The 24,623-nt window shown below is 38.2% G+C and overlaps 1 protein-coding gene and 1 pseudogene across 1 annotated transcript in view; one reads left to right on the plus strand and one right to left on the minus strand.

Moving 5' to 3' along the window:
• The window catches only part of LOC128780200 (uncharacterized), a 486,095-nt gene that overhangs the window by 14,940 nt on the left and 446,532 nt on the right, over positions 1 to 24,623 (plus strand). The window lies entirely within an intron of this gene.
• LOC112305026 (agouti-related protein pseudogene) lies at positions 21,795 to 22,190 on the minus strand (annotated as a pseudogene).

Raw genomic sequence — 24,623 nt, forward strand, 5'->3', positions numbered from 1 at the left:
AAGTCAGAGATAGCTTGCTGTTTGCATTTCTGATAGCTGTCTTAAGAAGCATCTTGACATGTCAGTGGGTTTTGAGTGGTCAGTCAAAGGCTTTCTGAATTTGGATGGGTCCTCTTCCCTGAAAGATGGACTTCTGAGCCACTGTTGTACCCACCCCTACACACTGAATTTCCCTTAATTTAATTTGCAAGTTATTAACCACAGTCAGGGAATCTAAATAAATGACTTTTTTTAAAATAAAGAATTTCCCTTGGTCACTTTTTTGTGTGTGTGAACAAACTTCAAACCTCCTCATGCTCAAATTCAGTTGAAAATTAGAATTTTAAATATTTCTGAGTTAAACTTGAAAGAATAAAAACTCTCTTCCACAATTCAAATTAATAATGAAAATTACCTTATCCCTTATTCAGCTCTATAAATATATTTTTGTAACTATTTTTGTTCTTGAAAAATTTTAATCATCATTATGTACAACAAGAGTTAAAAGTTCCAGTGATAAGGAAAAGCTAATTTAGAGATGATTAAGGTTGTGGCTCTGTAACAAAAGCTTAGAACCCCAAGTTCAGACTGCTGCTATTTTTCCCTGATAAGTGCAAGGGGGTGTAGCCTTAGACTTCTCTGATTCCTTCCTGCTGCTTTATGTCACTCCTATTAACATTATTTAAATATAGCTTTCTTAATTCCTGAGAATGGTTCTGAAAATAGTGTTTTGACTAGTAACATGGAGAAGACAAAGAATCCAAAGACAAAGGCAAGATGTGCGCTGACTGATTTATGTCACTTTAATAACATAATTACTTGATGAGCACTTACATGATTTAGTTACTGATCTTCAACCTTTCAGAGCTGGGGAAAGAATTGCTGATGTATTTCACCCAGGTACTGTCAAAAATTTTGAGCAATGGTATATTCTGTGGTATTTTAGGAGGCATATTCCTGAGTTATATCATTAAGTAGTTCATCATATAAAATAGGGCAGTTTAGTGAAAATATTTCATAGCAGAACCAGACTGTTTTCCAAATTGGTGCTTTTCTTAATTTTTCCAGTTTGGATACATTTTAAAGTAGGGAAAAGAATAATGTACAATCTTTTTTCTGATTTATGAATAATGGAAAAATTCCTAAGTATTATCTATTCAGCATTCCATTAGGATTATGTATCTGATAATATTCTTCAGAACACCAAGTCTAGGCATCATTTCTGCCTTGAACTTAGACTTACACCAAAGAGCTATGTCTTCCATACACTTGAAGAGGAAATACTGATGATGCTCTGTAGGAGTAAACATACTAGTTAGTCTTTCTGCAGTGAAATGCTGTGTTTAGAGCAAACCATCCTATGTGACCCTGTCCAACCTCTTTTATATAGGTCATCAGATTAAAATGATAATGATGGACAGTCTCTAGGAGGTAAATGTGAACATTAATTTACTTACCAACTTGTTTGTATTGAGAACTTATTGATGCAGCTACTCTACCATGTGTTGGGGATGAAGCAATGAGAAAAAAAATTGTCTTTAACTCATTGGGGGGAGTTAATTAAAATTAGGTAATTCCTGGTTTTATGGACATTTACAATATAGTAGGATAAGTGCTACAATGGTTTTAAGCCCAAGGTGCAATAGGAATACACAGGAAGCCAGGTCTGGAGGTACATGGCATGATTGAGGGGAGAAGTAGGGGTCGAGCTGATACTAGAAAAATGAACAGTATTGGGTAGGTAAAGAGATGGCAGGGCAGGCAGAATATTCCAGGAAGTGACAACAGCATGTGCAAAGTCCCAAACGTGAGAAAGTATAACTCACTCAGGGAATGTCGGACAGTGGGAGGAGAGGAGTGGGGAGACATGAAGATGGAGAGAAAGAAAAGCTCACATCATGACCAGTTTGTGTGTCTTGCTAAGGAGTGAGTATGGTATTTATTCTAAGCATGTTAGGGAATTATGGAAATATTTTGAACAGAAGAATGACATAGATATATTTGTGTTTACAAAAAGCACCTTAGTTATATGATAGGGGAAATGGGAGCAGGGATGGAAATGGAAAGCAGAATCTGGTAAGGAGGGTTTATAGTCATCTGGGAAAGAGATGATGATACCTGAGATGAGTAAAGTGGATAGATTTGGGGGACATACAGGAGATAGAATTGATAGAATATGGTCATTGGATATTGGGAATGAGAGAGAGGGAAGATAGTAGAAGGACTTGAGTGTCTGTTCTAGGCAATTTGAAAAAAGGTGATATTGTTTAGTAAGAGGGAACAGGAGGGAGTGGTATGTTTTGGGGTAGAGAGTAGAGTTCAACTTTGGATATGTTGCTTTTGAATGAGTATGTAAAAGAGGTTGGGGGAATCCTACTTTTGTTTTAGAAGTTGTTAGAGGAAGTTTCTCATGGGCCAAATATAGAAATAGTATCAAGAAATCTTCTCAGCATTAATTTTATATTTTAGAACTATTTCCCAAAGAAAAGTTGATTACTCTCAAAAATAGGGTTGAAGCTTGGGCAGAGACTTGGTCTTAGCACCCCTCCCAAAGTTGGAAAGGAGGGACTGCCTGGGTGAGCAGATTCAGTCAGCAATGGAGTTCCATTGCTGTGAGTTGCCAATGAGTCCCCTGATCCATCTCCTTGAAGGAACAGGCAGGTTGGGTTCTGCACACTGCAGCCAGGCTAAGGGGATGCCTATTTTTTGGAGCAGTAGTCAGAAATGTAATCAAGATAAAAATTGAAGTAGAAGTATAATCAAAGTGAAAACTGAAGTTGGGGGGGGGGGTGTTGTGGAGGTAAGGAGAGGTAATCTAGAGAGGAGAGTCTGATGTGTCACAAAATGAACGGAGCAAAGCAAGTAATATGAGCTGGGTTACCAAAAAAGAGATGTGGAGATTCAGAGGCCTAACACACAGAGTAAAGGGTTGGGTTAGTAAGCAAATGAGCTGCTGCGGGCCTGTCCCAGAGGCCCAGGCTGATGCTGGAGGCTGCCTTTGGACCTTCTCAGGAACATGGTCCTGGTTGTATTCATGAGGTCTGCAATAGGGCAGATGTCCAGGTTGCCATTCTTGGGTCTTCTTTTCCTGCAGGCTGGGAATATTTTAGTTTTGCAGATAGTTTCAGTGTTAGAACTTCAGGTCTGAATGCTGCTCCTGTGGGTGAATTACTTGCTTGGGATTTTGAGATAGTGAAGGATGGGTGGAATGGAGGACCTATGGGTTGTGTAGGAAAAGCTGTGGCCAAACTCCAAGGAAGAATGGAGGTGTGGCTCTTCTAGGAAGTGTTAGGGTTGTGGGAATCCTTTTAAGAGAGGTTAAAAATAAAGGTCTTATCTGGGCAATGGGTGGTAGGTAACCGCAACTTCTTGGTACATCCCCTGTGTGCAGTTTTAAGGAGGAGATCTCTTGGGTCATTGGCCCTAGTGGGGAGCTTATTAGCATCTCCCCCTGGGTAAGAAGGAAACTGAGATTCTGGGATGGGGCTTTGTAATAGTAACTTTTATGTGTCAACTTCACTGGGACAGAGGGTGTGCCAATTAAACATTATTTCTGAGTGTATCTATAAGCATGTTTCTGGATGAGATTGGCTTTTGAATTCATGGACTAGGTAAAGGAGATTGCCCTCCTGAATGTGTATGGGTAAAGTTCAATCCATTGAGGGCCTGAATAAAATGAGCAGATGGAGGAAGGGCATATTCACTCTCTCTGCCTGACTGCTTAAACTCAGGCATTGGACTTCTTCTGCCCTTGACTGGGACTTACATGATTGACGCTCCAGCTCTCAGAACGACACCCCTGGATTTCCTGGGTCTCCAGCTAGCAGATTGCAGATTATGGGACTTCTTAGTCTCCATAAACATCTGAACTAATTCCTCATAAAAATTACACATACACTCACATCTGTATAGGTTCTGTTTATACAGAAAACCCTAATGCAGGCTTAGGATGAAAATCTCACCTTTGCCTCTCATTATACTCTGAGTTGGACATGGAAGAAAGTGCCTGATACCAGCAAAGGGACACAGGATACCTCTGATGATGTCAGAGGGCTCAGTTGCTGTGGATACAAAGGGCAAGTCCCAATAGTGATGAATGTGGAGCTTTGTGAACTGGGACCATGTTGAATGGTCAGACCATCAGAACACAAGAAAATCTGACTTTCTGCCCATACATCAGTTATATAGACACCAGTGAAGGGCAGGTTTGGATGAGCACGCACATGAATTTTTTGGTTCTCCTTGCTATGCTGGCCCAGGGTACTCACAGTCGAGAATAGGTATGGGGAAGGCTCAGGTATGCTTCCAACATTACACACAGGTTGTTGCATTCATAGGGGTCAGAGGGGCACACCACTCTGCTAAATCATTGTGCAGAATCTCCCTTGTTGGAATTGATCCATGGCTCCAAGTCAGTTAACTTTGTTGGATGTGAAATCCAATGATGTACTTTCCCTATTAAGGTCTGTAAGTCATGGCTTTGTATACAATTTGGTTTATGGGCCTGTCAAATACCTGTCTCGGGGCAGTTACAAAACCAAGGGATTTCCTGTGCAGAGGAAAAAGGACTCATACATTCTATCATTGAGTATTACTAGATAAATGTGATATAAGGAATGCCTCTTGATTGAATTTCCACATACCTTTTAGCTCTATGTTTCTCTAAAAGGTGGCACTGGCAGCAGGAAGCAACAGACACTGGTAGGATCCCCTCCATGAAACTTAGGAGGAATGGCTGGGGATAACATACATGAGGGTCCAGCCAGAAACGTTTGTGAGCATGAATTCTACTCCTGTGGAGCTGACATCAGTTAGTATAGCTCATTCCTTTTCCCTTGAGGGCCACTTCCCTGAACCAGTGCCTAGCCACCGGATTAACCTCAGCAGACCGGTTCGGAGCATTCCCTCTAGAGGGTCCTTAAGGGACACTCATTCTGCGTAACATGCTCTTGATTCAATTTAGGCAGAAATCCTAAAAGACACTTAATGGACTTTTCTATCCTTTCTAGGAACTTGTTATTTTGGCTTTAGTGGGAATCTACTTGGGAGGCAATTCTGAATTTGCTGTTAGCAGATGATTGTGGTCTCTTGTCCTAGCAATTCAGTAGCCTTGACAAAGGCTGAAGTGATGAATGACTGCATGGATGGCCTGGATATAGTGGGGTTGTGTCACTGCACATTTAACAGGCCAAATAGGTTTTTGGCTCATATTAAAAACAAAACCAAAAATCCTCATGTGCAAGGCTGACGTTCTTACTGTGAAAACATTCCAAAAGGATAAAATCGCATCCAACCATCATTCACTCATTTCAGTGTCTACCAGCTGTTAAATATCCTCAGATGTTTATTGTTACATAGACAGGGAGCCATGCTTAGAACATAGAATTAACTAGGATTATAAGGAAGGGATGATAAAAATTAAAGTTTATTGGTTTCAAATTGTTTGGGGGGATAGAAATGGAGGTCTGAGCAGGGGGAAGCTTGCAGGCCTTTACCCTCATCCTCATCACCTAGATGGAGTAGCTCTACTTTCATCTGGACCCTCAGGTAAGACTCCTTTTACAGTGCATTTCTGGGCTAAAAACCCAAGAGCCTAAAAACCATTGGTGTAACTTCTTATTTTTAGGTGCGGAAACTGGTCCCCAGAGCAATAATGTGACCCATAGGCATTGAGTCAAGGCATAATTTTGGCCTCCTGACATCAACCTGGTTCCCCTGGTTGTCTCCTCAGTTCTCAGTCAGCTCCAGGGACAAGCAACGTCATGAGTGATCTAGTCTCAAAGGGTACATTAGAGATACACTAGTTCCATGGGAATTTATCAGGGACTATGAAGAGAAAAATTTACTAATGTTAAATGAACTTGGGAAATAGAAAAGTAGCTGAAGTTATACAATTTTATCTAGTTTAGTTCTCCCCACAATTACAAATATACTAATGTTAATATCAAACCTTTAACTGGGAGAAGCAATATGTGCAGCTCCTCAAATTTATTTCACTATGAAATCCTCTCTTTATGAAGCAAATTAAGGGGCTAATTTTCCATGAAACACACTTTGGGAAGCACTCTATTTAAATATGGAGTTACCAATGAAGACCTTGAATTACTGGCAGTCAAACAATATTTTAGATGTGAACTATCTCAAGCAAAATGTGCTCAGGTTGAATTGCACATGTGATATCACTGACTGATCAATTGGAAGTTGAGAGGGAAGTTACCTAAATAACCAACTACAATTGTTGAAAATATCCTTTAGGGCAGGGGTGTCAAATTCATTTTAACCGGGGGCCGCATCACCATTGTGGTTCCCTTCAAAGGGCCAATGTAATTGTAGGACTTTATAAATGTAACTACTCCTTAACTTTAAGGAGTTGAAATTACATTCTCCCCTTTGAAGGCAACCATGAGGCTGACGTGGCCCCCAGTGAAAATGAGTTTGACACCCCCGCTTTAGGGTAGTTGTATTGGATGGTGTAAACCTCCCCATGATACTGATTGAATAGATGTTATAGGTGATATTTTGGGTGAGGGGAGGCACTGCAAATCCCTTTTCTTCCTTCCTTCGTTCCTTGAGGAAACCTTTATTCTTTTTTTTGTTGTATTTTTTCCATTGTCATTTAGCTCCCTTATACCCCCTCACCCTCAATCACCACACTGTTGTTCATGTCCATGAGTCCCCTGACTTTTTTACTTGATCCTGCTACCCCTTAAGACATTTTTTAAAATTTATTTTTAGAGAGAGGTCAAGGGAGAGAGAAGAAAGGGAGAGAAACATTGATGTGTGAGAGAAACATCTATCAGTTGCGTCTTGCATGCCCCCAACCGGGGACCTGGCCTGCAACTTAGGCATATGCCCTGACCAGGAGTTGAACCAGCAACCTTTCAGTTCACAGGACACCAACACTCAACCCACTGAACCACACCAGTCAGGGCACAGATCCCTTTTCTAATTCCAAATGGCTTCAGCACATCTTAAGCTTTCACTATTATAATCATTGTTCTGGGTTTTTATCATTCTTGGTAAAAACCCTTTATAGTTATCAGTACCAAAGCACTAATTAACATGCCACTCACTATTCTATCATTTTACTGGCTTGATTAATTAGTAGTCAGAAGAGACAGTACTGCACATAAGTTAACAGCACAGGCTCCCACAGCAGATTTTCCAGATTTGTGTCCCCACTCTGCCATTTGCAAGCTCTGTGGTCTTGGGTAAGTTACCTAAACCCTCTATGCCTCAGCTTCCTCTTCTATAAAATGGGGATGCTGTTTTTTGGAATGCAGTTCTGAATTTTATCACAAAGATTTTTTGATTCTTTGAAAAGAGGTAGTACCAAAGGGAAGAAACATCAAAAGTGAAAACTATGATATTTTTCAGTTTTTCCTGTGTTCCTCAGTCCCCACTGCTAGACCTGCTTGAAACCTTTCTTAGCCTTTATCTTGCATGTACTGGGTAAAATAAAATCTCTTTTGTGGTTCTTATTTCTCAAAACACTTTATTAGTATTCTTGATGTTCATTTACACAGCGTTCTCTGCATCTTTGAGATCATTTTTCTTTTTGAGCAGTTGAAAGGGCGTGATGTGAGAACCAAAGTGTCCCGTTCCACAATAGGGGATGACCATTTGGGAAAGACCTAAAACACTTAACACTGGTCAGTTGGGATAATTCAATGTGCAGGACTAGGATTAAGTACCAAGACAAATAGTTCTTCTCTTGACCTCCTGTGAGCTCTTTAAGCTCTAGCTTCAGGAAAGGAAGGGTAAGGTTAAGAAATAGTAAAACATATTGAAGATATGCTGTGAGGTTGGACCAGACTTTTCCACAGCTGAGGCTGTTGTCGATACCTAAAGATGACAGAAGTTATGGTGGCTGCCTGAGGTATTTTCAACAGAGAGGGGAGACTTGACAAAGCAGGGACGAAAGGACACATGGGGGGGACAATTAATTTGGTCTCTGCACTCTCTTTTTGGAATCCAGCTCATCTAATGAACTGGTTACATCTATTTACTGGTCTGTATCCTGCATCAGTTCATTATTCATCAATAGCAAATGAAGTGTCCAAACTATTTTCCTTATAATTCACATTATATTTGTGTATTTATTGCTGTTGAGTGAAGCAGTAGTAAAATTTTCCAGTTCTTTTATTTAATAGTTTACATTGGAATGGGGCCTCAAATGTAGAGGCATCTGATTATCCTCCTGCACCAGATTTGCATGCTGCTTTGACTATCAGTGGCCGAGATGAAGCATGGCCAACCACATATGAGTGAGTGGCAGTTCCAACACCTCCTGATATTGTCTGCAGATTAATTAACAGTAAGCACATGGCTGAATAATTCAGTAATACTGTTGGTTAATTAAGAGTCCCAGAAGAAAATTTTCCTATCCTCTAACTGCTGAATAGTTATAGTAATTGTTAGAATATTTTAATTGTATTTTGTTCTATAAAACTTTAAATTAACTTTTCATTACAAGAAACATTTCTGGATGTTTATTATTGTTCTTCACATTTTTCAGATGAGGAAATCTGTAAGGAATTGGTTTATGACTTTTGTGAATTTAAGGAGTCATTTCTATATTTTATTAGCCATTCCATAACTTAAGATATTTGTGGAATTTGAAAAACAGCATTCTACCTCAATACTACTATATTTGGTAGTAATTAACTCTTACTAATTTTAGAAAAATGTTCATTTCAAGCACTTGGGGATATTTGGTTTTAGGCCCTTAATATTTAGGCATATTCAATTGTCTGGCAGGACATATAATTGGTGGAGTGGTCATATATTTATCTGTTCATCGTTTCTTTTGGGGTTTGTTATTCATTAAACAGAGTCTAGAATACATAGTACATGTACATCAACTTTTTAAAATCTTAAAACCACAATTCTATGAGTCTTTCCATTGACTGTAATTTAAACAAATATGAAGAAAAAGTAAAGTTCTGAGTCTGACATCAAACATTCAAAATAAAGAAATAGTAGAGATTTAGGTTTCATGTAAACACACTAGAGCTTTTGTTTAAATATCTTACTCTGTTGTTCAATATTGCTGTCTTTCACTGCCTTTTATATTTATTCAATAGAAAATCAGAGAAAAAGAAATAGAATCAGTCAGTTACCAATGTTTATGGAGTGACTTGGGGCCAGAACATGGTCCCCAGTGTTTGGGGGGAATTGTGAAGAAGCCAAGTCCTACGGCCTTAGAAAAAAGTCTGCTATGCAGTGGGGGAGTGGGGATAGATAAACAAAGAGCAATCCGAGACCCCACTTCTATTTCTCTAGCAGGCCTGAGATGAGATTATTTCATAAGGCAAGGACAGAGAAGGCTCAGGAAGGGAGGAATTGCAGATTTAAACCATGGAAGCAGAAGCAGATAAACTGTGACTCTAGGATGTGTGTTAGTCTGACAATAAACTCTTTTCTAATTCAAGAAATGAAACTAGCATCAGAGTCTTGGCTCTTTAAATAAGTGGGTATTTATGAAGAGACACAGGGTCGTGGAGTATGTATAAGCATTGTTGCTAACTCCCGTATTTCCAGGATAAAGGAAGGTTCTCTAACTAAAGAAGTTCAATGGGTTACAGCTTCTCACCACTCCAAACAGGGTTTTGTGCCCACCAGAGAGGTGAAGAGGGTGGGTGGAATTGTTCCACCAGTTGTAAGAATCTTGGGAAAAATGGGTCTTTTCTTGTGCAGTCAGAGGGGGTACAGCACTTCTGTCAGCTGATGAGAGGGTAGATAAGTAGTGGTATTGACTAGATGTTTGTTCTTTTGAAGGCTGGTTTATAGAGGAGAACTTTGGGTATCTTCTAAGGCCAGTAGATATACTTCTGATCTTAAGTGACCAGCTAGTCAGTGGCTGGACTATGAAAATGAAAACGAACTTTCGTGTAGCTAGATACAAACATATTTCAAATACTGCATTTGGGCTCCAGTGCAGACTCATGTAATATAATAATGTTGCATTCACCTGCAAGGTGTATACCTTCAGCTATTTTACGGGGCACTCTATTGACGAAAGAAAGAAAGTTTCATTACAAAGCATCAGTTTCTTCAGAGTGGGATCTCCAAGCCTGCCAGTGTGGTGTGGTGAGTAGATTTTTGGGGGAAGCAGAGAGTACTACCCAGTAATATGTTAAGAATTAAGAAGAATTAGAGAGAAAGACAGACTAATTGTCAAAAAACAATGCTGTCCTTGGTTTTGAATTTTGAAATATTAGGAGAAATTCAGAGTTTTATTCTGGAAAGAGTTCAGACAAGAGTTCAAGAGTGGCCCTTGATTTAGGTACTTTTTGTTGATGTTTAAAGAGGATGGCAAAAGGCATGTGACGTGGTGGCTGCTCATTGGGATACTAGGGTTTTTTGATGGAAGGGAGAAACATAATTCAATAATACTCTGCTCATTTCACAGATGAGAAAACTAAAGCTCAGAGAGGTTAATTGTGTTTTCTGAGGCTATATAATTAATTAGAAAGGGCGTAAGGCTTCAACCAAAGTACTTCTGACTCTAAAACCCATGCATTTATATTTAATATGATATGATAAATATAATAGATGAAACAATTGTAGAACCTAATCGAGGACAGAAAAATTAAAATTTGCTAAAGAAAATTGGAAGAGAGTGATGTCACACACAGCCCTGGGGAAGCATTTCTCCGTGGGTCCCCACTATTACTGTTAGATGTTGACTCAGTTTATATCAAGATGCTTTAATGCATCAAGAGTGTTTCTCAAAGTTGAATAATGTACAGATTCCTTATTTTAGTTAAATACTAATAACTTATTATCATTATACTTTTTATTATGAGAAACTCAAACACAAAAAGTTATATTATAAACTCCCATATACTGATTATCCAACTTCCACAATTTTTAACATTTTACTAATTTTATTTGACCTATTTGTGCAACTTTATTGTTTCTTGTATGAGTATATTAAAGAATTAGATATTCTATTGTATCACCTGTAAATATTTCAGAATGTATCTCTAACAATAATTGCTTTAAAAATATAATGATAATATTATTACCCTTAATAAAATTACCAGTAAGTTCTTAGTATCATCTAGTAACCAATCCATATTCAGATTTGTCTGATTTCTTAAAAAATGTCTTATATTTAGTTTAACTCAAGATCCAAATAATGTCCACATATTGCATTTGGTTGTTTTATCTCTTGACACAATTATAACATTTCCTCCTGCTCTCTACCCCGCTTCCACTCCCATCTTATATGCCATGAAATTGTTGGAGAGACAGGGCCATTGGCCCTATAGAATTTCCAATGTTCTGCATTTGGCTGATTGTATCACGATGGCACTCTTTATGGTCTGGATATTTTTCCTAAATCTACTGCATTAACTATAAACTGGTGGTTAAACTTAGAAGCTTAATTAAATTCAGCTTAGCCAAATGCAAAAAAAGTCAGCTTCACAAATTAAAAAGACCGTTTTTTGAAGAAAAAAATATTTTACTTCTGATTGTCTCACATAATGAATCACATTATACTCGGTTGTTCTACTTTTAGTTTTCACAGTGGTTGTGGTATGTTGGCCTGGTCCTTCACGACACTATAAACGCTCCCGTCAACATTCTGCTAATGGTGTGGCCGGTGTTAATCTTCATTGCCTAGGTTGGTTATTCCATTAAGAGTTAGAAAATGGTGATTTAGTAATATTATCATTTCTTTTGCATTAGCTTGAATTCTTCTGTAAATAATGCTTTCACTGGTTCTTTGTTACTAAAAAACAGTCTGTACTGGTGGGATAAGATACATGTTTGATTCCTTTCTCTAACTTATTCATTTTCATAGTAATAGATTGGTGCTCCAGCAACGTCCAATGGTGACCTATGAAACATTCTTAGTATCATTCTGAATGTGTGTGTGTAAAATTGATATATTTAACCCAGGCATAATCACTATTCTTTTTAATGTTTGAATTGAACCATTTAAGTCCAGTGAGAGCCCTTTAAGTTGTTTCCTATGTTCTTTCAACTTGACCACATTAGTCTTTGATAAATTTCTAGTTTTTTGTTACAGCAGATGCTGGCTCCTCATCTTATGCACTTTCTGCTTCACTTGAAATCAATGATTTTTTTCAAGTATCCCTGGTTCCTTTTATTGGGAAACAGTATTTAGAGATAACAATCTGATAATTAGAGAAAAAACATGTTGATGTTAATAATTACAGTTCAAATGGAAAACTATGGATTTTTTTACTGAACTTTTAAATATTTAATATTGTACTTTTTTCTTTCCCACTAAAAAATCTTGGCATCTACCAATATTAGAATAATTACCTATTTGCTTTATCTTACAGTGTGCCTATAATAGCTATACTACTAATAATAACACCCCTAACATTAATACTAAGAGTAAGACTAATGAATGCAATTTAATATTCCTTTGAGGTTCTTTTTGTCCTTGTAATGTATCCCATGAGAGATACATAGTCAATATTCTGTTTGTTTTTTTTTCAAATATGATGATATATTTGAAGGGAGCCCTCATTTGTATTCTGAGATTTCTTTTTTTTTTTTATAGTGGATTTTTCTTTTTTATTAACAAAGGTTACCATTTTCCATATATTACTTACTGATTATATTTCTTCTTATGTATATTGTCTGTGCCCGCTAGGGTCTATCAGGATATTGATTTTTTTTTTTAATTTTTATTGTTATTCAATTACAGTTGTATGCCTTTTCTCCCCATCCCTCCACCCCACCCCAGGTGAACCCACCTCCCTCCCCTACCTCCACCCTCCCCCTTGGTTTTGTCCATGTGTCCTTTATAGTAGTTCCTGTAATCCCCTCTTCCCACTGTCCCTGCCCTGGCTATTGTTAGATTGTTCTTAACTTCAATGTCTCTGGTTATATTTTGTTTCCTTTTTTCTTCTATTGATTATGTTCCAGTTAAAGGTGAGATCATATGGTATTTGTCCCTCACCGCCTGGCTTATTTCACTTAGCATAATGCTCTCCAGTTTCATCCATGCTGTTGCAAAGGGTATAAGCTCCTTCTTTCTCTCTGCTGCGTAGAATTCCATTGTGTAAATATACCATAGTTTTTGGATCCACTCATTTGCTGATGGGCACTTTGGTTGCTTCCAGTACTTGGCTATTGTAAATTGTGCTGCTATGAACATTGGGGTGCACAGGTTCTTTTGGATTGGTGTTTCAGTGTTCTTAGGGTATAATCCCAGCAGCGGAATTGCTGGGTCAAAGGGCAGTTCCATTTTTAGTTTTCTGAGGAAATTCCATATTGTTTTCCACAGTGGCCTCACCAGTCTGCATTCCCACCAACAGTGCACTAGGGTTCCCTTTTCTCCGCATCCTCTCCAACATTTGTTTGTGGATTTGTTCATGTTGGCCACTCTGACTGGTGTGAGATGATACCTCATTGTGGTTTTAATTTGCATCTCTCTGATGGCTAGTGATGCTGAGCATCTTTTCATATGTCTCTGGGCCCTCTGTATATCTTCCTTGGAGAAGTGTCTGTTCAAGTCCTTTGCCCATTTTTTAATTGGGTTGTTTGTCTTCCTGGAGTGGAGTTGTGTGAGTTCTTTATATATTTTGGATATCAGGCCCTTGTCTGAGGTATCATTGGCAAATATGTTTTCCCATACTGTTGGTTCTCTTTGTAATTTGGTGCTGTTTTCTTTAGCCATGCAGAAGCTTTTTATTTTGATGAGGTCCCATTTGTTTATTCTTTCCTTTATGTCCCTTGCTTTAGGGGATGTGTCTGTGAGGATGTTGCTGCGTGGAATGTCTGAGATTTTCCTGCCAATGTTTTCCTCAAGGACTTTTATGGTGTTACGACTTATATTTAAGTCTTTTATCCATCTTGAGTTTATTTTCGTGTATGGCGTAAGTTGGTGATCGAGTTTCATTTTTTTGCACGTAGCTGTCCAGATCTCCCAACACCATCTGTTGAAGAGGCTGTTTTTGCTCCATTTTATGCTCCTGCCTCCTTTGTCAAATATTAATTGACCGTATAGACTTGAGTTTATTTCTGGGCTCTCTATTCTCTTCCATTGGTCTATGTGCCTGTTTTTATGCCAGTACCAGGCTGTTTTGATTACCGTGGCCTTGTAATACAGTTTGATATCAGGTATTGTGATCGCTCCTACTTTGTTCTTCTTTCTCAAAATTGCTGCAGCTATTCGGGGACGTTTATGGTTCCATATGAATTTCTGCAATGTTTGTTCTATATCTGTGAAATATGTCATGGGTACTCTAATAGGGATTGCATTGAATCTATAAATTGCTTTGGGTAGTATGGCCATTTTGATGATGTTAATTCTTCCAATCCATGAACATGGTACATGCTTCCATTTGTTTGTATCTTCCTTAATTTCTTTCTTCAGTGTTGTGTAGTTTTCTGAGTACAGGTCTTTTACCTCCTTGGTTAGGTTTATTCCTAGGTACTTTATTCAATATTCTGTTTTGAAGGTATTTTAAGAATTTCTGTTCTCTGTGGGGTTATGCCACCATCTTGATGTATAGTTTGGTTTATTCATTTCCATTTATTTTAAAAAGAAAGGGTTTTCCCCTTTTTGATTGAATTTTAATTATGTAAAACATTTACATGATTCCAAATTCAAAACTATATAAAAAATTCACTACAGCAAATATTTTCATTCCTTCCCCATCCACATTCCCCCATTTCTTCCCCATAGAAATAATTTTTATTAGTATTGGTTTATCCTTCCATTATTTCTTCTCAAAAATATAAACAAAACTACATACATTGAAATTCCCTTTCACCTTTCTTACAAAAAGGAAAGAGCATACCACAAACATTGCTGTATACGTTGCTTTTAAAACTTAACTATGTGTCCTAGAGATCAGTCCTTAGCAGTAAGTAGTGATATTGCTCATTCCCCTTTACAGTTACATAGCACTCCACAGTGTGGTAATACCATAGTACATTCGGCTAGTCCCCACGTACAGACGTTTGGTTTCTTTCCAGTCTTTTGCTCTCATACACAGTGCCACAATAAACACCTTTGTGCACAGAAACTTTATATTTTGCTTGTTTATCTTTGGGAGAGATACTAAAAAGTAGATCTGGGATGGATCTCAAAGGTTAAAGGCGCAGGAATATTACCTTACATATGTGATTGTATTATTTTGCGTTCCTATCAGAAACAAGAAGGAGTACTTGTTTCTCCTAGACCATACTCACCAATAGAATATGTTCTTGAGTTTGTCAGGACAAACTCTTTAGAAGGGAGAACATTATTGCAGAGTACCAATGAGAACATAAATGACTTTTATTGTTATACTACTTAAATATGAGAAACATAAAACTATTTATAAATTCTTTATGTTTATATTTTATAAAACTATAAAATAAAACCAAGTGTAGATATTAAATATAAACTACAAACCCAATACAATCTGTATTAAAAATTAATTTAATATGACAAATATATCAATATTAATTGGGGGTGGAATTTAAAGACTAGAGAAATCTTCTGTACTGCCTGGAAAACTCAATCCCAGAAATTGAGAGAATATTTTGAGAAATTCTTACATATTTTGAATATTTATATATAAAACTTATGTGGGCAACTGGAAAAAAAAAACTATTTTTTTTTCCCAAAGACTGCTTTACAACCCAATGATTCCACTTCTGGAAATTTAGCTGAAGAAACTAATTTAGCCAAAATTTAGCCAAAATACTAATTCAAAAGAACATAACCACCCCTGTGTTCATTGCAGCATTATTTACAATTGCCAAAATTTGGAAGCAGTTCAAGTGTCTGTCAGCAGAGGAGTGGATAAAACAGCTATGGTACATTTACACAATAGAATACTATTTGGGCATAAAAAAGAACAAAACATTACCCTTTGTGACAGCATGGGTGGTCCTGGAAAACAGTAAGCCAGTCAGAGAAAGACATGTACCATGTAGTTTCATTCATATGTGGAATCTAATGAACAAACTAACTAACAAGCAAAATAGACTCATAGATACAGAGCAGGCTCACCTCTGGGTGGGGGTGGGTTGAGGGGGTGAAGGGATTGAGCAGAAAGGAAAAAGGCCTTATGGACATGGATAACAGTGTGGTGATTGTGGGGGGAGGGAATGGGTGGAGGTGGAAGAGAATATGGGGGGATAAATGGTAATGGAAAAATTACAATAAAAAAAGAACTATTAAAAAATATCTCTTTTTTAAAGATTTTATTTATTTATTTATTGAAAAGGGTAAGGGAGGGAGACAGAGAGTGAGAGAAACCTCAATGTGTGGTTGCCTCTCTCATGCCCCCTACTGGGGACCTGGCCCGCAACCCAGGCTTGTGCCTTGACTAGAAACCAAAGTGATCCTTTGGTTCACAGTTCCTGCGCTCAATCCACTGAGCCACAGCAGTGAGGACAAAAAGCTATCTCTTTTTTAAAGGTAGTTGTAACCACTTTAGGATGAAATGGACAGACATAAAAGAAGGTTACTGGCTTTGCTTAGCTACAGAAGTTATAGTGCTGGACTGAGATTATCTAGCTAATTCAGTGAGTGCTTCTCGCGCCCCTGACCTTAGTCTGGACTATATCATCGCCTCAAATCATTGGCATCTTTACTAGTTTATAGAGACATGGTCTTCAGTGCTGAAGGAATGAGAACATGGATTGTGAAGGTTAAGGTGAGGTATCAGATAACATTTGTTTCTCTAATGAATTTTGACTTTTAAGCAAAGACACCTTTTCCTCCCCCAAGAAGAGAGATGGTGAAATAGTGAAATGTGGAGAGCCAGCTCTGTGGCATTCTAAGACATTAGAACCTTTGTTTTGAAGTACCCAGTCTTCTCTATCTGACTTTAGAGGAAGTTCTTACAGGAATGAAGGCGTGGTTAAAAATGTTCTGGGGACAGTCTCTACAAAGTTTACTTAAACAAAAAACCCACAGAGTTGTATTTAAGAAGGAGCTCTAACTTTGATGACAGCCTTTATGTTTTGAAAAAAAATTTAATGGCAGAAATTGCCACCAACAGCATACAGACCAGACGGTGAAAAGACTGAAAGTGATTAGACTCAAGAATACAGATACTGCTTTGCAAACATATCCCATGTTGGTGAAAAGTGTAAAATGCCAAATCCTGAGGTAAAGTCGACTTCTTGAAGGAGCTGTTTCCAAGTAAATGCTTGCACTTTCTTAATATACCAGAATTTTTTGTGGGTGAAGATTATTTATGGTAAGGGCACTTAGGTGTACAAACTCTTTTCTGTGTCGTTTGGAGATGGGCAGTTTAGTATGCAAAGTCTCTATTGAAATCAAAAGTAAATTGCATGAGATCCCCATTAGTCGCTTAATGGACAGTTTAACTGGCATGTAGTGCGTGCTAAAAAGCAACCTGAAAACCCAGACACAAAATGGCTTTGTGAGTTATGCTGCTCAGTAAAGTGCTAGCTATTAAATATTTTCATGGTATTAAACATCTTGATATTTAATCTTAAGCAAGATTTAAAAAATCACCTATCACTTTCCCATTGGTGTGCACATTTTTAAACCAATATTTCAAAAGGAAGCAAAATATGTAACTGAACTGTATATAACTGCTTCCATTTTAAAAGTTTGCATTATATAATTCCAACTCTCTCAGACTAGTAAAATAATCAAGTGGAAATGAATCTTAGTTCTTCAGCTTGCACGAAAATTTCTAGCAGAACCAGAAATTTAATTAAAGTATAAGCCAAGTGCTTTAGTCAAAAATAATAATAATGTATGGCTGGTGCTTTCAAAATGTTTTTTTTGTTGTTGTTGTTAAATTTATTTTCATTTTAAAGCGGCAACAGTGTTTTCCAGCAGGTGTCACTGTAGGCAAATATAAAGTGATACATACACAGCTCATACAGCTCGCTGCCAATGGTTCCTTGAGAAAAGAGGTTTATATTCAGAGTTCTCAATTATAATTTTTTTTGCTATTAGTATCAGTTTCCTAGCATTATTTTCTGTTCCTGCTGATGCTATTCCTAGTGACACTACTCAGTTGAGTGAATGGGAGCAGCATCATGTACTATGAAATGATGAAATGACTTAAAAACACCTATTTTGGGGGATAGAACCTTTATCATTTTATGGGAGAGAATCCTGAGATCTTGAAAAGTCAAGTTCAAACATAAGTTTTGTTACAAAAACTAAAGTTTCATCAGAAAAGAAAAGCTTTAAAAGTATTCAACAAAACAACCCCAGTTTATGTGGCTCAGTGGATTGAGCGCTGGCCTGCAATCCAAAGGGTCACTGGTTCAGTTCCCAGTCAGGGCACGTGCCTGGGTTGTGGGCCAGGTTCCCTGGTTCCTGGTGTGGGGTGTGCCAGAGGCAACCAAGCATTGATGTTTCTCTCCTTCTCTTTCTCCCTCCCTTCCCCTATGTCTAAAAATAAATAAATAAAATATTTTTTAAAAAGTATTCAACAAAACACTTACTATTGTGGGATAAATATGAGAAAGGGAAGAATGGTGATGATATTATTGGTTCCTTGAGATTATGCTTCAATAGTTGGGTTAGAATTGAATTGGTATTATTTATCCTGCAAAGAATGTCTCATTAGACCCCAGAGAAACCATTTCTGAGCATATTATTAGAAGAAATCCAGAGAATCCATTATTTCTTTTTCCCTTTTCTTTTTAGTATGCACAGCACAGGGAAAGGAAAGCAGAATGATAAGGTACTGGCAGGAGAATTTTTCAGGAGTTATTTTTCTGATTTCAAAGTTTTCCTGTTTCCTGGTAGCTGCGAGTATCTCCGCGTAGCTTTCATAGCTTCTATAGCTTCTGAAGCAGTGTTTGGTCTGTATATGTAGCCTAGATTTGACAGTTGACAATTTGACACATGCAGATAGAGTTTAAAGAGAAATGCACACAATAGAAAATGGTCTGAAGTACTCTCCTCATCCCACACCCAATGGAAAAGGCTTGCATGATTTAAAAACATTATGTTTCATACAGTTCATTCTTAGGAGGACAAAGTTGTGTTCCATGCATCCAAGCAGGTAACCAAAAAATAATACTTCCGTCACATTGTAATCAACTCACAAACTCTCAGGGAAATTGCTGGTTCCTGTGACTACAGTTCTCAGCCCAAAATAGGATCCACATTTCCTGACTCACTTCTTTCCTCTAGAGCATGTCGCCTAAAATAGAGTTGTTTTTGGAATCTGAAAATGTTTTCCTCTTGATAATACTGCAAAAGTTGATTGAGGCCTGACTCTATACCTGGACTGTTCCAAGTACTTTGCACGTATTCACCTAATTAGTTCTCTCCTCAGTCCCCTGTCCTGGGAGATGGGTGCTATCCTCACAACAGTGGTTCCCTATTATCCATGGTTTCACTCTCCACGGTTTCAGTTACTTGAGGTCAACCACAGTTTGAACATATTAAATGAAATATTCCAGAAATAAACAATTCATAATTTAAAATTTCATGCTTCTCTGCAATATGATGAGATCTCATGATGTTCAGACCCATCCTGCCCAGAACTCGAATGCTTCCTTGGTTTTGTCCAGTGTATTCATGCTGTACACAGTGCCTTCCTGCTAGTCACTTGGTGGCCCTCTCAGAGATCTGATACACTGCCGTGGTATTGCAGTGTTTGTGTTCAAGTAACACTTACTTTATTTAATAACGGCCCCAAAGCACACAAATAGTGATGCTGGCAATTTGGATATGCAAAGGAGGAGCCATAAAGTAGTTCCTTTAAGTGAAAAGGTGAGTATAGTACAAAATAAGATATTTTGAGACAGAGACCACATTCACCTAACTGTTCTTACAGTATATTGTTATGAATGTAGTATTTTATCATTAGTTATTGTTTTTAATCTCTTACTCTGCCTAATGTATAAATTAAACTTTATTGTTGAAATGCATGTATAGAGAAAAACATAGTATATGTAGGGTTTGCTATCCACCAGGGGTCTCAGAATGTATCTCCCACAGATAAGGGGGGCTACTATAGGCGGACACAGGGACCTATTCAAAGAGCTCACCGTGCACAGGGTCCTGCATACAGAAAGGACAGAGGAGGGGCCTGGATTTGGGTCTTTCCCAGTCCCCAAATCTTTGTTCCTTGTCACTATATTCCCATAGCCAAAGCACCATGTTATTTAGAAAAATAACAAAACCACCCTTGGGAAATCACACAGAAAGAAAAACGTACTTTTTCTGTATTTTGTGTGCTTTAGGGTAGAGCCAGCTTCATCCTGTCCAAGGTTCAGTTAGAGTCCTGTAGAGGGACCAGCTGTGTCTGGAATAGTGAGCCCGTACTTCCTAATGATGTTTCCCTGGTTTTGCTTATGAAACAGAAGCATGCATCTCTGCGTTTAAGGCAAGATTCCTAACCAAATCCAGAAAAAGAGAAAATTCAATACTTATAAACTCTGAGCTTTAAAATTTCATAGCATATCACATTTTAAGAAAATATAGTAAAAATAATAAAAAATACCTCAAACAACTAAGAACCACAGATAGTTCAATATGTAAAATGCTAGAACATGTCCATTTGAGGTCTTCAAGGCATTTACACTGTAACTAGTGTAAGTGTATTGTGATTATGAGTTTACAGTGGATTTGAAGTCAGAGAATCCTGGATAGGAATTCTGACTCACTTTTCAGAACCTCTATTTTCTCAACTCTAAAATGATAATAATAGTAAATAACAGCAAAAATATACCCAGTGGGTTCTCTTTATCTTTCAACAACACAGTGGGATAGATACTATTATTTTATCCCCATTTTATAGAGGAAATAACTGAGGCTGAGGGGCTAAGTCCTTTGCCCGAGGCCATGTAGCTAGTAAGTAGTGGAAATGGGATTTCAATAATGCTTTTGAAATAAATATTTTCATACATTGTTATCATGGTAACATGATAAGGAGGTAACATGGTACCTCCTTACATGGTAATTATGAACATTAAAAGAAAATTTTAAATAAGGTAATATGAGGCACTTTACTCAATGCTTGGCATATAACAGAAACCCAGTTTTTTTGTTTGTCTCTTTTTGATACTAGAAAGGGAATCTGACAAAATCATCCCTAAGATAAAAAGGGAAACTAGGAATCTGTTTTAAGGAAACTAGGAATCTGTTTTAAAGAATCAGTGCATATTTGGATTTTGTTTTCTCATATTCCTATTAGTTCATTAATTCTCACTTGGCAAGCTTCTGTGTCTGCAATGCTCACCACTGTTTCTGTAATCTGTTTTCCTGTCCACCTTCTTCTTTTTCCATGAATCTACTGTCCTTCAGAAGTTATGTATGGCCTCTGTTCTCCTCGCTCAGGCCCCTGGTGGGTGAGGCTTGCTGTCTTTAGTTGCTACTGGACCCACTACTTACACATGAAGGTTGGGAGTTAATGCTCTTGGTAGAAATAGCGTTATACTCAAATATGTATTCATGTGTGCACACACACAGAGTTTTCAGTGTGAAATAGAATATACAAGTTATATTAGAAATCATAAAGGTGAATTTAAAAATTTATATAAAATATCAAGTTTACTTTTTAAAAGATAACTATGGTTTCAAAAGCAATATGCTGATTGTAGAAAAGTTGGAAAATAAAGAATGTAGAGAGAAGTCATAATCCCAGCAAAGAGAAATAATTGCAGTTCACTTCGTTTTCCTTCTTTCTAAATATGTTCTTTTACTTAATGAACCCATATGATTTTATATTCTTTTAAAATATGCTTTTTCTCTACATTAAGAATTTTGTTATAGATTTACTTTTTTTGTTGTTGTTGGTACCAAACTTTATTCATGCGCCCTCCCCTCTCCACCCCCCGCCCCCCACCGTCCCAGACCCAACTCTGACATTGACCAGTTAGGTGTGACTGCAAGGGCTCGCAGCAGTACCCAGCTTGCAGCAGTAGCAGAAGGCATTGAAGAACCGGCAGTAGCACATGGCACATGGGTCACTGCGTGGTAGTTGTTGTCCCAGATAGGACTCATGCAGCCTCATGCAGCGACATGGGGAGTGTGGCTTGCATCCTTCCGGATCTAGCACCTCTGCCAAGTCCTTGGCCTCCTGCAGCAGAGCCTTTTCTGCCTGTTCTGCAGTCGTCCTCTTCAGCCTAGGCCTCAGGCCCAGGCCTGACAGCTCTGGGAACAGGGCCTGGTCAGGCCTTCTGATGCCCTCTGGGGGTGCCAAGCTCATCTGGGCACCCTGCATGGCAGGTAGTGCAAGCAGCGGGGCACAGCTCAGCACTGCAGTCAGCATGGCCTGGCTCAACAGGGAGACCCACCACTTAGTCCCTCCTAACCCTTGGAGAACACTCTAAGTGCCCAGTCCCTGAGAGAGGTCCCCCAGAGAGTAGGAGTCTCTGCCCAACCTGGGGGCTTACTTCTGCTTGCTGGATCCTTGCCTGTAGAGTTTGTAGATTTACATTTTTAAAAAACATTTGCAGTCTTGTAATTTATAATGCTGAGACATGGCACACTTGGCAATAGAGAACTTGCTGCTGAAAGTAGTTTCTTTTCTGTCCAATAAGGTGTTTCCTCCAGTATTTGAATACAATTACCCAGCTATCTCTCCCAAAGCGTATTAGACATGTCAGGCAGCACTTGCAGCATCACTGAAGAGAGATGCTCAGGAATGGAGCAAACTGGAGGCTGTGTGGACTGAGGGGAGGTGGTGTGCTAGACACAGTGTGGGACTCCCACTATTAGGGTATTGCAGGGTTGGGGTTAGGTATCTGATTGTACAGTTACAGCCTGCCTGTTAGAGAAAAGAACACGAAGCAACAACACTCTGTAAGACTAATGTCTTAGTTTGCTGGGGCTGATGTGACAGAATGCCATAGGCTGAGGGGCTTATAAACAACAGGATTCTATTTTTCACAGTCTGGAACCTGGGAAGTCCTACATTAAGGACTGGCAGATTCAGTGTCTGGTGAGGGCCCACTTCCTGGTTCATAGGCAGCCACCTTCTGGCTGTGTCTTTACGTGGCAGGGTATGGCAGGGAGCTCTCTGGGGTCTCTTTTTAAGGCGCTGATCCAATGCATGTGGGCTCTAGCCTTGTGATATAATCACCTCTCAAAGGCCCCACTTTTTAATATCATCACACTGGGGGTTAGGATTGCAACATATGAATTTTGGGGGGAGGCACACAAACATTCAGTCTATAGCAAGTGTTACCTTGGAAACAGGAATATGAGGATATAGTAAACTCCAACTCAATAGAACAAACTGATGTGTTCTCCTTGATAAGTATTAGGAAGGGTTTTTTTTTTTTTATTAGGAAGTTTTTAAAGGCTATTGATGTCAAGACTCTCTGAGGCCTTGAAACACTTAGATACAGTAGCAAGATATGCCTGGGTCTGTGGTTAGTTGATGTTGGAATCCAAGATGTGAGAAGTTTAAAACTTTTGCCTTGAAGTAAAATGGAAAACTTGAATTAAATTCAAGTTCAAACAGATTAATAATGGTTGAAGTCTAATGGTAAGAAATACTGAATTTAAATGTTTTCAATTTTATGATAATTTATGTATGCACATACATAGGTATACACACATACAAAATCATTTCCAGGAGCACAAAGACATGTGATCTTTAGGATGACTCAAAACAAAAATTAAATGAGAGTATCTGTGGGGTTGAAGTAGTTTTTGTGATTTGGTGTGGATGACTAATTGAAATTAAATCAGCACCAAATTTACAGTTTTAATGTGAGTGGAGGAGATGCTAGTAAGGAAGAAAAAGCAGTCACAGATTTTGGGGGGACATTTTCTACAAGATTTTCATGTCAATCTAGGTAAGCATGACTCCTCATTTATCCATTCATTCACTTCATTCATCTATGTATCTTTCTTCATATTCCAAAAAGATTTATACATTTCCCAGAAGAACTTGCTTTAAAAATTAAGTTTTTTTATCTGAGAAAAATTGGGGAAGATTGAAACTGAGACCTTCTTGTTATTCATTCTGAGAGCCCTATGATTTGAAATGGATTCATCCATTCATTATCCATCCATCCATCCATCCATCCATCCATCCATCCATCCATCCATCTGTCCATCCATCCATCAATAATACAACATTTATTAAACATCAACTACATTCCAGATGCTATGCTAAGAAATGGACTTTCAAGGACAAATTTCTTTCCCCATTGCTGGGGGGAGAGCTTAAACTATGAAGCAGTCTCAGGTTATAGAATGATCATTGGATTGAGACTCAGAACTAGGGTTGTCTTGCACCCTTATTTGCTTTACTGTTCTATTTTCTTCCCTAAGCCCTGGTACTGATTTTCTAACCTTGCCTATGAAAGAAAAGTAGACCTCTGACACCTGAGAGGTATCTTCTTTGCTCTAAGTATAGTGCCCAATATATAGTCAGCTTTTAATAGCATTCTATTAAGTGAATGAATAAACAAATCATTATATCCTATGGCCTTCAGGAATACAAATTTGGTGATATGATAATAGCATACTTCTCCTATAAAATCAACCAAAACACAGCCAGTTGAACTAACCTCTTCATATGGGAGCAGATGGTGAATGTCAAGTTGAGAAACCCTATTATGATGACCTTTCTCCTCAACTCAGACCATTTAATGTTTTCTTGCTAAGAGTCACGCAAGGTTATCTCTGGGTGTTTTCTTCTCTACTCATTCCATCCCCTGTCACTTGTCATACTTCATCTCAACCCTCG

The sequence above is a fragment of the Desmodus rotundus genome, chromosome 2 (genome assembly GCF_022682495.2).
Source record: "Desmodus rotundus isolate HL8 chromosome 2, HLdesRot8A.1, whole genome shotgun sequence".
Lineage (NCBI taxonomy): Eukaryota > Metazoa > Chordata > Mammalia > Chiroptera > Phyllostomidae > Desmodus > Desmodus rotundus.